This window comes from Varroa jacobsoni, unplaced genomic scaffold (genome assembly GCF_002532875.2).
Source record: "Varroa jacobsoni isolate VJ856 unplaced genomic scaffold, vjacob_1.0 scaffold_936, whole genome shotgun sequence".
NCBI classification, from domain to species: Eukaryota; Metazoa; Arthropoda; class Arachnida; order Mesostigmata; family Varroidae; genus Varroa; species Varroa jacobsoni.
In genome coordinates this window covers 313,832-324,717 of record NW_019213838.1, presented here as the reverse complement: position 1 = coordinate 324,717, position 10,886 = coordinate 313,832, and the positions used below count along the sequence as shown (strand labels likewise).

General features: G+C 40.4%; 1 protein-coding gene across 1 annotated transcript in view; it reads left to right on the top strand.

The window, feature by feature from the left end:
- The window catches only part of LOC111265139 (neuronal acetylcholine receptor subunit alpha-7), a 98,035-nt gene that overhangs the window by 33,379 nt on the left and 53,770 nt on the right, over positions 1–10,886 (top strand). The gene's annotated exons all lie outside the window — the stretch shown is intronic.

Here is a 10,886-nt window from a genome sequence, read left to right as displayed (position 1 = left end):
ATTAATGATTAGTGACATTGTTGGTTATGCTAATGATATGACGTTATATAGGACCCCCTCTCCTGAAGGCCCGTGTCCTACTAAATTTCCGTTTGTTAGCGAAGCCTTTCTGGCTGACAAGTTTAAACGCGGCTACTTTACAGTGATAAGGAAACAATCAAGTTTCGATCTCTCTATCTGAGGTAAATCTACCTGTTTTTTTTTGTTTTTCCTTTACCTTCTACTCGAAGCAAGTAGTATATGCTTAGTTCTATCCGAGTAAAAGTTCTATTAATTGATTATTAGAGATTACATTGAATGTTTCCATAGTTCCATTTTCGTTTATTGGCCAAATATGTTCACAATAATACAAGGTACCTACGATGGCTATTAACGTAGCAACATATATTCCATATGGCTAAAAACGTTCCTTAAAGAAAAACAAACTTACGTCTACAATATATAGGTATATCGTAAGTAATAAATAAATTCTAATTTGTCTTTAGAGTGGTCTATTGTCTCTAGCAATACGAGTGACTTATAATATTTATAATTGTTTTCTAATAGTGACAAAAATGGCAGTAACAGCATACTTCTCTAGAATTTTCTAATAACAGACCGGAACTTAAGTATGGTTACTCTCTATGTATGTAGCACTCGTAAACCGCGTTGATGTTTTAGACTTAACTACAGACTAGAAGGATCTAAGGTCTAAAAAATAATGTTTCTGTAATTGCAATAAACTCACACCTTACGGAGGCTACGACCTAGGTGAAATCACCCTAGCTTTGAAAGGAACGAATAATCAAATAGCCATTAAAAAACGAATAGCTAAAATTTATATTTAGACACTTCATTATTTTTATCAAAACGACATAATACCATATCTCGTATGCATTCTCCTGCGCCAATATAAACTACGTTCTTCATAAATTGGTTAAACTTGACACAGCAGTGATAAGTGACCACGGTTGAAGAAGCCTCGATGAGGTTGCGTACGTTGACACGCGTCATCGTGAATAGAGAGACGATGACTAATGCGGGAACAATATAGCTGCAATATTTTTCAAGCCGTCTTGGTCAAGCATACAAATCAATGTCATTAATCCAGGTAGCTCGTTCCAATGGCTAAGTGAAATGAAGCTGAGATATAATCGTTGTTGTAGCCGCACCATAGTTTCACCAGTTCCGTTCGAGTTCAATCTGCCTTATGTGTTCTTGTAACGACTTTGACAAAAAGAAACATGCCTTCCCTGCGTACTCCTCGAAGCCTTATATATACTGCCTACTATAGCCTTATATATATATATATATACTTCAGATAGATAACAAGACGCTATTTGCCAGGTAAAACTCATTCTTTCCTAAAGTATTCCCTTTTTCTGGAAGATTTCCAGTAGCTCCTAATGGCCGCCATCATTCGTTCGTATTCGACAGTGGACCTACGACTGTCGTTCCTGCTCGTTTGTTTATTAGGCTAATATAACTATTTAAGTACTGCCAGAGCAGTGCGTCTTCTTCTCTAAGGACAAACACTGAGACTGGGACTGCATTTCAATGCGCCAAAAATTACTGTTACTAGGATTGTTGTATACAACACAGAGACAGTACAGTAGAAGGCCGAAGGCGGAACACTGAAAGAAGCCGAGAAACCCAATTCTCAATCCGTTCCCCGGGCTCAGTCAGCACGCTCAGCCAGTGCCGCTGAATGACCAAGTAACGTCCGGGCGTCTGAGACGAACGAAATCGCTAGGAAAGCTATCGGTCCATGATCAGTTTTACGGTAACAATATTTGTTCCCTAATGAATAAAAAGTGTCTACCACATGATATGAAATCTTGATTGCCCTATTTCTCTCGTTTTGGCCTAAAAAACTCTTATCATGACGCAGTGATATCAATGTAGTTCTGAATTTTTTTCATAAAAATGAGAAAGCCCGTACGCTGTTTTCCTTTCAGGAAGCCAAAACGCGTTTAAACTTCTTTCTGACAACATGATCTGTAATTATTATTGCAGTTGCTGCCTCTTTACTACAACTGAGTTCTTAAAAGAGCATTGACTAAGTGAGACCTCTCATACCCACTTACAGTACATGTTGAAAATCCGTGAGGAGATCGAAAGTAAACGTGACGCACTCGGTTTCCATGGCATTCAGCTATTTGAACGCCTTTCAGTGGGCGTTCCTGCCCCGAAGCGCATGTCAGCTTTTGGTTTTGCACGATCCAATAAAGAAGAAAGACCGAAAAACTTCGGACATAAACATAGGAGAAAGCAATTAAATTATTGTAATATAGACGTGAATTTCCTCCTTTTTAGTGTTTCCTACTTGCGACGGCTTGGAACAAATGGTCATAAATGTCGTTGCAACTGGAAATATCTTCCCACCATTGAAACGGGTAACACAAAGGCCCGTATTCTGGTTAGTGGACATTTTGAAGATACTTATTGAAGGGGCACACATGCATACTCCGAATTTTTCGACGAGCCTCGCTTTATCGTAATCCGCTTAACCCCTGGTTGAATGTGCAAGTGTACACATATTGCACAAATGGTGAAACACAACCCGGTACAATGCCCATATTGGCTTTCCACGAACAGATTATCAATATCAGTCATGTCCCCCGTTCAATTTATATTTGCCCTAGACTTCATATGTGACGTTTTTCTGTCCTAAAACTTGTAGCATCTTATGCTATAGGTTGTTCGTAGCACGTTGCTCTTGCATTGTTTCCCAAACCAAGATGAAAATAAAGATATCCGGATCTGTTTCCGGTCCTTACTGAAGGTAGTCATATCATAGCATCAATATATCGATCAACGGAACTCCAGAGCTATTTGTCATTCAGACACCATAACGCAGTTGCCCAGATTACTTGCCACTACATTGTATCGTCGCCTCCTTGCGCTATGCTCCTGGAACTCTCTCTGATATGCCTAGTTTAGAGAAGACTAGGTGACAAGATAATCTCTTCTCGGTGGCTGGGCGGCATACGATGTTGATAATGGCGCTGTCGCGGCGATGATGATAAGATGAGCAGCGTTACATTCTCTGCTAGTACTGCTGGTTAATTGCTTGATAGTTAGTGTACTGCTTATATACTGTGTGTAGCCACTTGATGCCTACAGGTTAGGGTAACGTGACCCACGCAGTCTCAACGGCGTCCCACATTGTTGCCAGCTCAAGGGACAGTAACAACGAAGTAAAATAATAATCATGGTAATGGCACATTTTATAAATAACATTCCAGCTACGATAGCAGCAAAGGTGACGACAACAGCGGCACTTGTTATTTCGCTTATTCGATTACGGGCTGAGAACAAAGGAAAAGGCCAGACATAGTATCACTGCTAGACCAAGACTCAGAGTCGGCTGCTCTAGGAGAACCGTCATTATATAGTGTGGGCCACGTGCGGAACAGTGGATGTCTGCGGCTGGCTGGCTGGCTGGCTGGCTGGCATGCCCGTTGTTTACTAAATGCTGAAAGCTAGCGGATTTGCGATACCACTAGTGTTATAGTAGTGGTAAAGTAATTTGCGTCGTAATATACCGGCGAATATGCCCACCAGAGAATTAAAGTGGAGACATTGAGGTAGGGTACGTAGAGAATTTCGGCGGTTTCTCCCAGAGCAAATACGCTTTGGTCCTCCTGATGATTGTCATTTGTTGTTTTGCGCATGGCGCCGCGCACTCAATGAAATACGACGCTAGTATGGGAAAATGGAAAACGAAGAAAGAATGGATATTGGGATACAATGTTCCCGTGATGGCTTACTGGGAACCGTACTTGCTTTCTAATCTTTAGAAGGCGTTGTAGTCTAGGTTCGAACTTGGGCATAGACAGACTTCGTTTTACGCTGAGGGCCAGCCAGCGGTCTGATGAAATGCCTAACGGCGATACCAGACGGAAGACTCGAAACATAGATGACACAATGTTAGATCCAGCGTCGTTATGCGCATTAAGTAGGAGCTATTATTATAATTAGAAAGAGTGGAAATGCAGCTTTTAAGCTTGACAAACCTATTTAACCTGATAGGAAACTGCCGGATTTTCCACAGACCACGCTGTTGCTACAATTATTTTGTTTTTCTTTTTGTAATATACTAGGCCAAGAAAGCAATTCACTTTATAAAAGTAAGTTGCATATTAAATTGGCTAACGTGAGTCAGGGAATCATCAGCCAATAACAGAAAGGTATCTGCACTACTCAAGCTTTCGCTATTGTTTCTCAATTTTCAGCTCGCTTTATAAAATCCACTTAGAAATAAACTTTTTAGCACTTGTAACTTTTACCGATGTATCAAAGGGCACATTAGTTACTGCATATAATAAGCCGCTTGCAACTTTGTACCATGACGCAAATTAGCTTAGGTTCCATTTCCTATTAAAACAATAACTCAATGACCTAGCGCAGATATATATATGAGACGTAAGTTGATACAGTTTATTAACGAGTGATCGGTTCAAGGCAAAGTAAAGGACTATTCGTAGATCAATTTTTCGTGACTGATTTTTCACCGTAACTATCATTACATTTGATTGTTGATTAATGAAGTCGACAAACGGACATGGATCTAGTCTAGTTTTCCTCGTTATTTTTTTTGGACGCTTTTTACCAGAGATCGAAGCTCATAAACGCATTGTACACACTCATACTAAACTTAATGTGTCTCTCTTTTTTGATTGTTCTTCCGTTGTTTGGGCTCTGCTAGGACGAAAAGAATCAGCTAATAGTAACTAACCTATGGTTAAAATTGGTAAGTTAAGCTTACAAACTACGTCATAACGACAATAAGTCATCATAAATTTCATAAACTAGCCAACATTCAACGCTTCATCTCCATCAACAGTTGGTCGTTTAATATGTAGGATAGTTATGTGCGTTATGCCTAGGTTTAGCTGTAGGAAATTTTCGCTTGTAAGGCGGACCAAGTAGATTAGCGACTCGAATGGGTTGAGTCGTTCCTTTGACACCTGCCATGAGTAAGTAGTTTCCATTGTATTTACCTTTACCTCTATCTGAACAACTTTCGTTTACCTTTACTTCCGGTATGTTTCACTACACGGTATGACAACATTCGTTATCTTTCTTCTATCTCTCCGTTTCTCATATACACACAAACACACACACACACACCTTATTGCGCTATTCTGTGTTTTTTTTTCCTGGATTGCCTTCAGCTATTCATGTATTCTAACCTCTCCCTGTAACCTCTTCACCACCTCATTAACATCCCCCTTTTGAATTCCTGCGCAGTTCTCAAAATAATGCCGAGAACCACAATAGTGGCGGAGACGATCGTGATCCTTACGATCATAAAAATTATGGTCATAATAACCGCTTGATTCGGCCTTTCGGTCTCCAACACAACCGGATGACGATAAGATACGTACCCTAAAATTCGATTTACTTTTTGCATAAAATGGCATGAACGCCTTCTGCCGCTGGTTAGTCAGCTGGTCAGATAAAAACTAGATTTCATTTAAAATCCCTTTGCTTCATCTGCACCGACAGGATTCACCCGACGTTATTCCTTCCCTTTCTGCATACAATATATGTCTTCCTGACCTCCCTATCTTCTATCATGTTAAGCCTCCTTTCGACCAGAGCAGTCATAAGAGTTCAGACGGATAGCCCATGCTATTATCAGTTGATTTGGCCTATTTATCAGAGTGCTGAATCTGTCAATGTGATGGTACGTACCGACAGTAACACTATTTTGATCGTTTGGTGAGCACGAGCATGCTGACACTATATCTAGGCGTGTAATGTTATAACTATTATGCTTTTAACAGAGAATTTATTTTAATAGGAGGTGTTACATAATATAGATCTGTGGTCGTCAACTGTCTTCTACGGTTCACATTGTTTTTATCATATGTGACTCTTCACAGCACTGATTCCTGCCCCTTTAATAAATTAATTGATGATGATGGCACACAGTAACAAAGAGTGCTGCTTGTTACACTATTCAACCCGTGAATACATACTAACAGTCATGTGTTGGTAATAATTGATTTCGGTATTTGATGGCGACGGATTAAACCATCACGAAGGAGTCAGTCACCTCATGTAGCAATGGTTTGCCCTGATTTTTAGGCCTGTTCGATATGTATATGTATTTCTGCAATTTGCAATCAGCTGTTACATACCGCTCTTACACTTGATTTGGCACATTTTTGTCACAACAAGTTCGCCTTTCGTTAGATAAGTATATGATTCCGCATTCACTGAGACATTATATAATGATTTCTAAAAGAAATGGGTCGTTAGTTGGGCTAGCATTTTTTTAAAGGTTTTAGCATCCATAATAATTTTTTAAAAACAATATATGCGCGAGGGATATATATGTAGCATCTAAGCAGCTCGTCGAAAGTAGGTAAATAAACTGATGTCGTGAAGGCGTCCCGACATCGCCATCAGCGACGATCCGGCAACCGTTGACGTAACGCTTACACGAAGCTTCGTTGCGCGGCCGATTCAGTGTCGTTGCTCGAAGCGTTCTGTCGTTCGTTTCTTGGGCGACATATCTCTATCACATAAATGCTTGAGGCGGATTAGATCTTCGACCATCTTTTGAACCAGCAAATGTATGTGAATATAGTCTTTGATGAGCTCATGCTACATAAATATTTCGAACATCTAGGGATTTATAATTCAGTCTAAACCTAGATCATAAAAAGGAGCTAAAATGTTTCGAATGGAATTGATTTTAGTAAATATCTCTTATTGGGAACGCTCTAGCCCGTTTTAATAATTCTGTTAATTCAAGACAACATACTGAAAATGGTACGCTGACTGTTTGCAGAATTTTTGAATTTGGAAGTTCTTGCGTTAGCTTATCTTACTTCGTTGGTATTTCAGCGAACATTCTCAGATATACTATATTTTAGCGTAAACACCTATAGGTATCACCTTCCTCTATTCACTGCGTATATACACAAATATTATTCAAAGATAAATAGCCTTATAATAATCTTTTTTTTTTTTCTTCTTTTCGTTCGGTTGACGTTTCCTTGTTGATCAATTGATGTCCTTCGATAACAAGATGCTTATTTCTGTCTCTCTTATTGTGGTTATTTGGTTTGTTAACCGTTGCCATACTATCGTTGGGCTCAAGTTTTTTCCAACTAATTTGGTCTATTTTACATAAGTTAACTTTCTTTTAGTCGAACGCATAATATTGTGCTCACTTTCTTCTCTTTTTGTGAAAATGTTACTTACCTCACAGTGACCTCAAAATTTCCTTGCATGCCTTATTGGATAGGTATAAACATAATAAATATATTCTAGTACAAGTACATCATGTTCATGTCTCTATAGTACAAAAACGGTACGCGTATCGTACTTACTTAAAATCAAGGTTAAACTGGGTCGTCTAAACGAATAAATGCACGAATCGGTATTTGGAAGTGTCCCTGATCGGGGCGAGGATTATGCCCGCGTACGCATGCTGTTAGCGCATGCGTCTGTTCTGTTCTTTGTAAATATTCGAAATTTGTCTGGCTCGCAGTTGTTGCTTTATTCTTTGCCCATTCCAGATCCGATCTCTGCTTGAGACCCTATCCTCAATTGTTAACTCAAACGGAACCATGTTTCCTTCTTTGACCATAAAGTAACATACTGAGGTATGCTGGTCAGCAACGCACACATCGTTCGTAGCAAACGACAAAATGTTTGTTCTATTGTGATGGTTCTTGGTCGTTGTTTGGCTCCTGTCTACTGTCTGCAGCTAACGGGAATAGCTTGATGTTTCAATATAATTGTTAGGTATACATATGTTTAGGTCGTAGGTTGGTCGTTACCGTCGTTTCACAATCAACGTACAAGTTCTTCATTTGTAACCGGTCACTGATACATAAGTGTTGAGCGACTAAATAATATACATAGCATGACGCGTATCTGGTAATGTTATCAATGGCCTTAAAAGGAAAACAATATTGAACAATTGTTTTTCAAAGTTTATATGATTCAATGTTTTGCACCAATGGAAGAGCGTAACTTTATTGCTAACTTTCCCTAAATGTACTACACTGAAACGCAACCAAGATACAGTGTAATTAAGTTGAATGATGGCAGTACAGGTGCAACAGTGGTGCTACCTAGAAAATGACGCCATGTTACATTCAGTGTTCATTACGATTGAACTCGTGACCATTCATTCCTGTTTCACGATAAGGACCGTCGACCTCTGTTCTATTGTTTACGATTGATGACGCGAAACAATTACGCACCTATATATAATGTGGCGTGGCTTTCATTAAAACGTACCTATTAAAATGAGTAACAATTAGGAAAAAAATGTTGTGAAAGGCATTCGGCGATAGCATAGTGATAACGTCACCGCTTACCGTTTTGTAGGACTAGGTTTTATATTGTGCACTATCTAAAACGGAAATACTTGAGACTAGGCTGCTTATACCCGAGTAAATGAATTACAAAGCATCATCGCTCGTGTAGAGATTAAATTGGCTATGTAAAAAGCAAATAAAAACTGAATTTAGTGGAAAAACAGAAGAAACTTGGTCGCATGTACCGTACGGCAAACAGCTCGTTGTGTACCCAGACCCATTCATCTATCTATCTATTTGCATGATCACACACGTTTGCGGTCTATTATATCGTAAGCTGTGACAAGTGGTCCGCGCTTTATCCTAACCTCCCGCAATTATTCCTTTTAGCCCACAGCGATAGCCCATGCCACACTTTTTTCTAGCCCTGACAACGCATATAGCGCAGGGACTGTGCAAAGGAAAGGCAGTTATTACGGGTGGTGCGAGAACACCATTAGGCCGCCTGCCGTTGTGCCAATGAACCGGTCTTTTCCATTCTCCGTCACTGACATGGTGCTCAGGCAGGCATCGCCTTCTATGCCCCCCTAACACCCTCACTGACGTCGTCGCATTCTCTCGTGTCGGCGATGCAATTTGCATGTCTCGTATATTTTCAGTAAGACGACTCAACTAGAACATCTGTATGGCCGAGCCACATAAACGGACCAGGCCTGAACGCCTTGACCCAGTCAGAGTTTGCCAAGCCTGCGCTCATGGTCTGTCAACGTTCCTCAAGCAGGACCTTTACTTCTTTTATCGCTGCGCAAGGAAAAGCAAAATGTAGCTACAAGAAGATACGGGAGCAAGCCTCAAGCGTTACTAACGGCCACGCTGGAGTTGATCGTCTTCCAGCCTGACCATCGTTCTTTTCCCACTAGCAACCCCTATTCTATCTTTTAGAACGCATTTGGTTGTTCTGCGACGACGGGAGTAGTCGATGAACGCAACTGTGCGTCACCTGAAAATAACAGGTCATGGACCTTAAGCCTACCGGCACCGAAAGACGGAGCCGCACATTCGTGTGAGTGGTTTTTAGAAATGATCCCGCAAACTGCGCTCGCAGGAAACGATCGTATGCTGACTTTACCAGTGGTCTTAGCCATACCGGCAGAGAACTCGCATAGCGGAGATGCGTCAATTTACCTCCCATTCATGCTATGAAGCCTTCACATAATCTGGCGCTGGTGAGCGTAATTGTTATTTAGTAAGTAAAAATTCAATGTGTGCGAGGCAAAATCGTGGGAAAATGGTAAAAAAAAGACGAGAAAACTGCATGACGTCTGCTGGGGCGCATATTGACTAAAGGATGGTGTGCATGCTTTGAGAATACACACAATTGTTATGATTTTTCGCCGATTGCACCATTTGAAAAAAATACAGACGACAGAATTCGGTGGTGAGACGAGGGCAAGGCCGATTGCAATTTGTGCTCCTTACGCTTCATGCGTCTTCTTTGGTAACAGTTGCAGTAGTAGTTGAAATGGAACCGTTTGCTTGCATCGTAGCAACGAGCTAACGGGGTTAGATTTTTACAAATAGGCACTGTCGACCTTCATCAAAACGGAGCAGGAAGACGAACAATGAAATCATATAATCGAGTAATAAAATCGGCAAGCTGGTTGGGTGAAAGAATATTGTAGGAGATATATAAATGGTGTGAAATGCTAAACACAACATTCTGCTCTGAAATCGGAATAGTCAATGTAAGGGCATACGTAGATATAAGTGCTTGATGTGGACGGCTGGGCAAACATGCGCATTGGAAAAGCAGTACCATCTGAGTGGAAAAGCAAGTACTCGATAAACGTTACGTCAGCAACGTGGTACAAAGAACACGGTGAAAACTGGATGCGAGAAAGATCAGTGGAAAAGGCGACAAGCAAGACGGCAACAACACGTCAATGGAGACGAAGGGCATAAAACAAGGCCCAGAACAATCATCATAATAAGTGCAAGCGGTCAGAAACAGTGCGAGACTAAGGTTAGCAATATGATCAGGAATTTGCAATAGCCTGTGGCTTCGAAACGATAAATCTGCTGTTTGATAGTAGAACTGTTGTAATAATATCCCTCAACGCGACGCGTAAAGACGGAAGATGGTAAACGTAAATTTGCCAGATAGACAACAAAAATGAATGCTCGAAAGAGGTGACTGTACAAAAAAGCTATTTGTACCCTGTCAAGAGGAAAAAAGTATCCACAGGAGTGATTTGTTTCCTTATTTTAGCGTGTCTCCATTTTTTTTTTAGCTGTCGTCTGCTCGACGCGCGTATTTTCATTGCAAATAATTTACCGGTAGAAACAAGTGGTGACTATGACTACTCAAACTTTGAGTCGACAACGGATACGAGGCGAACACAACGATTCGACTAAAAGTATTAACGGTGTTTTTCACTCCGGTAGCGTCCTTTATATTGCTTGTAGCTTAGCTATGCTATACGTATTATTGAAATGTATTTGTGCATGATTAGCATAACTGGATATTTATTGTGGACGGATTATTTCGAAAATTTACTACATATCAGTGTAATACCTCATATTTTATTTGAGCCGCCTTAAATATAAACGTTTAGA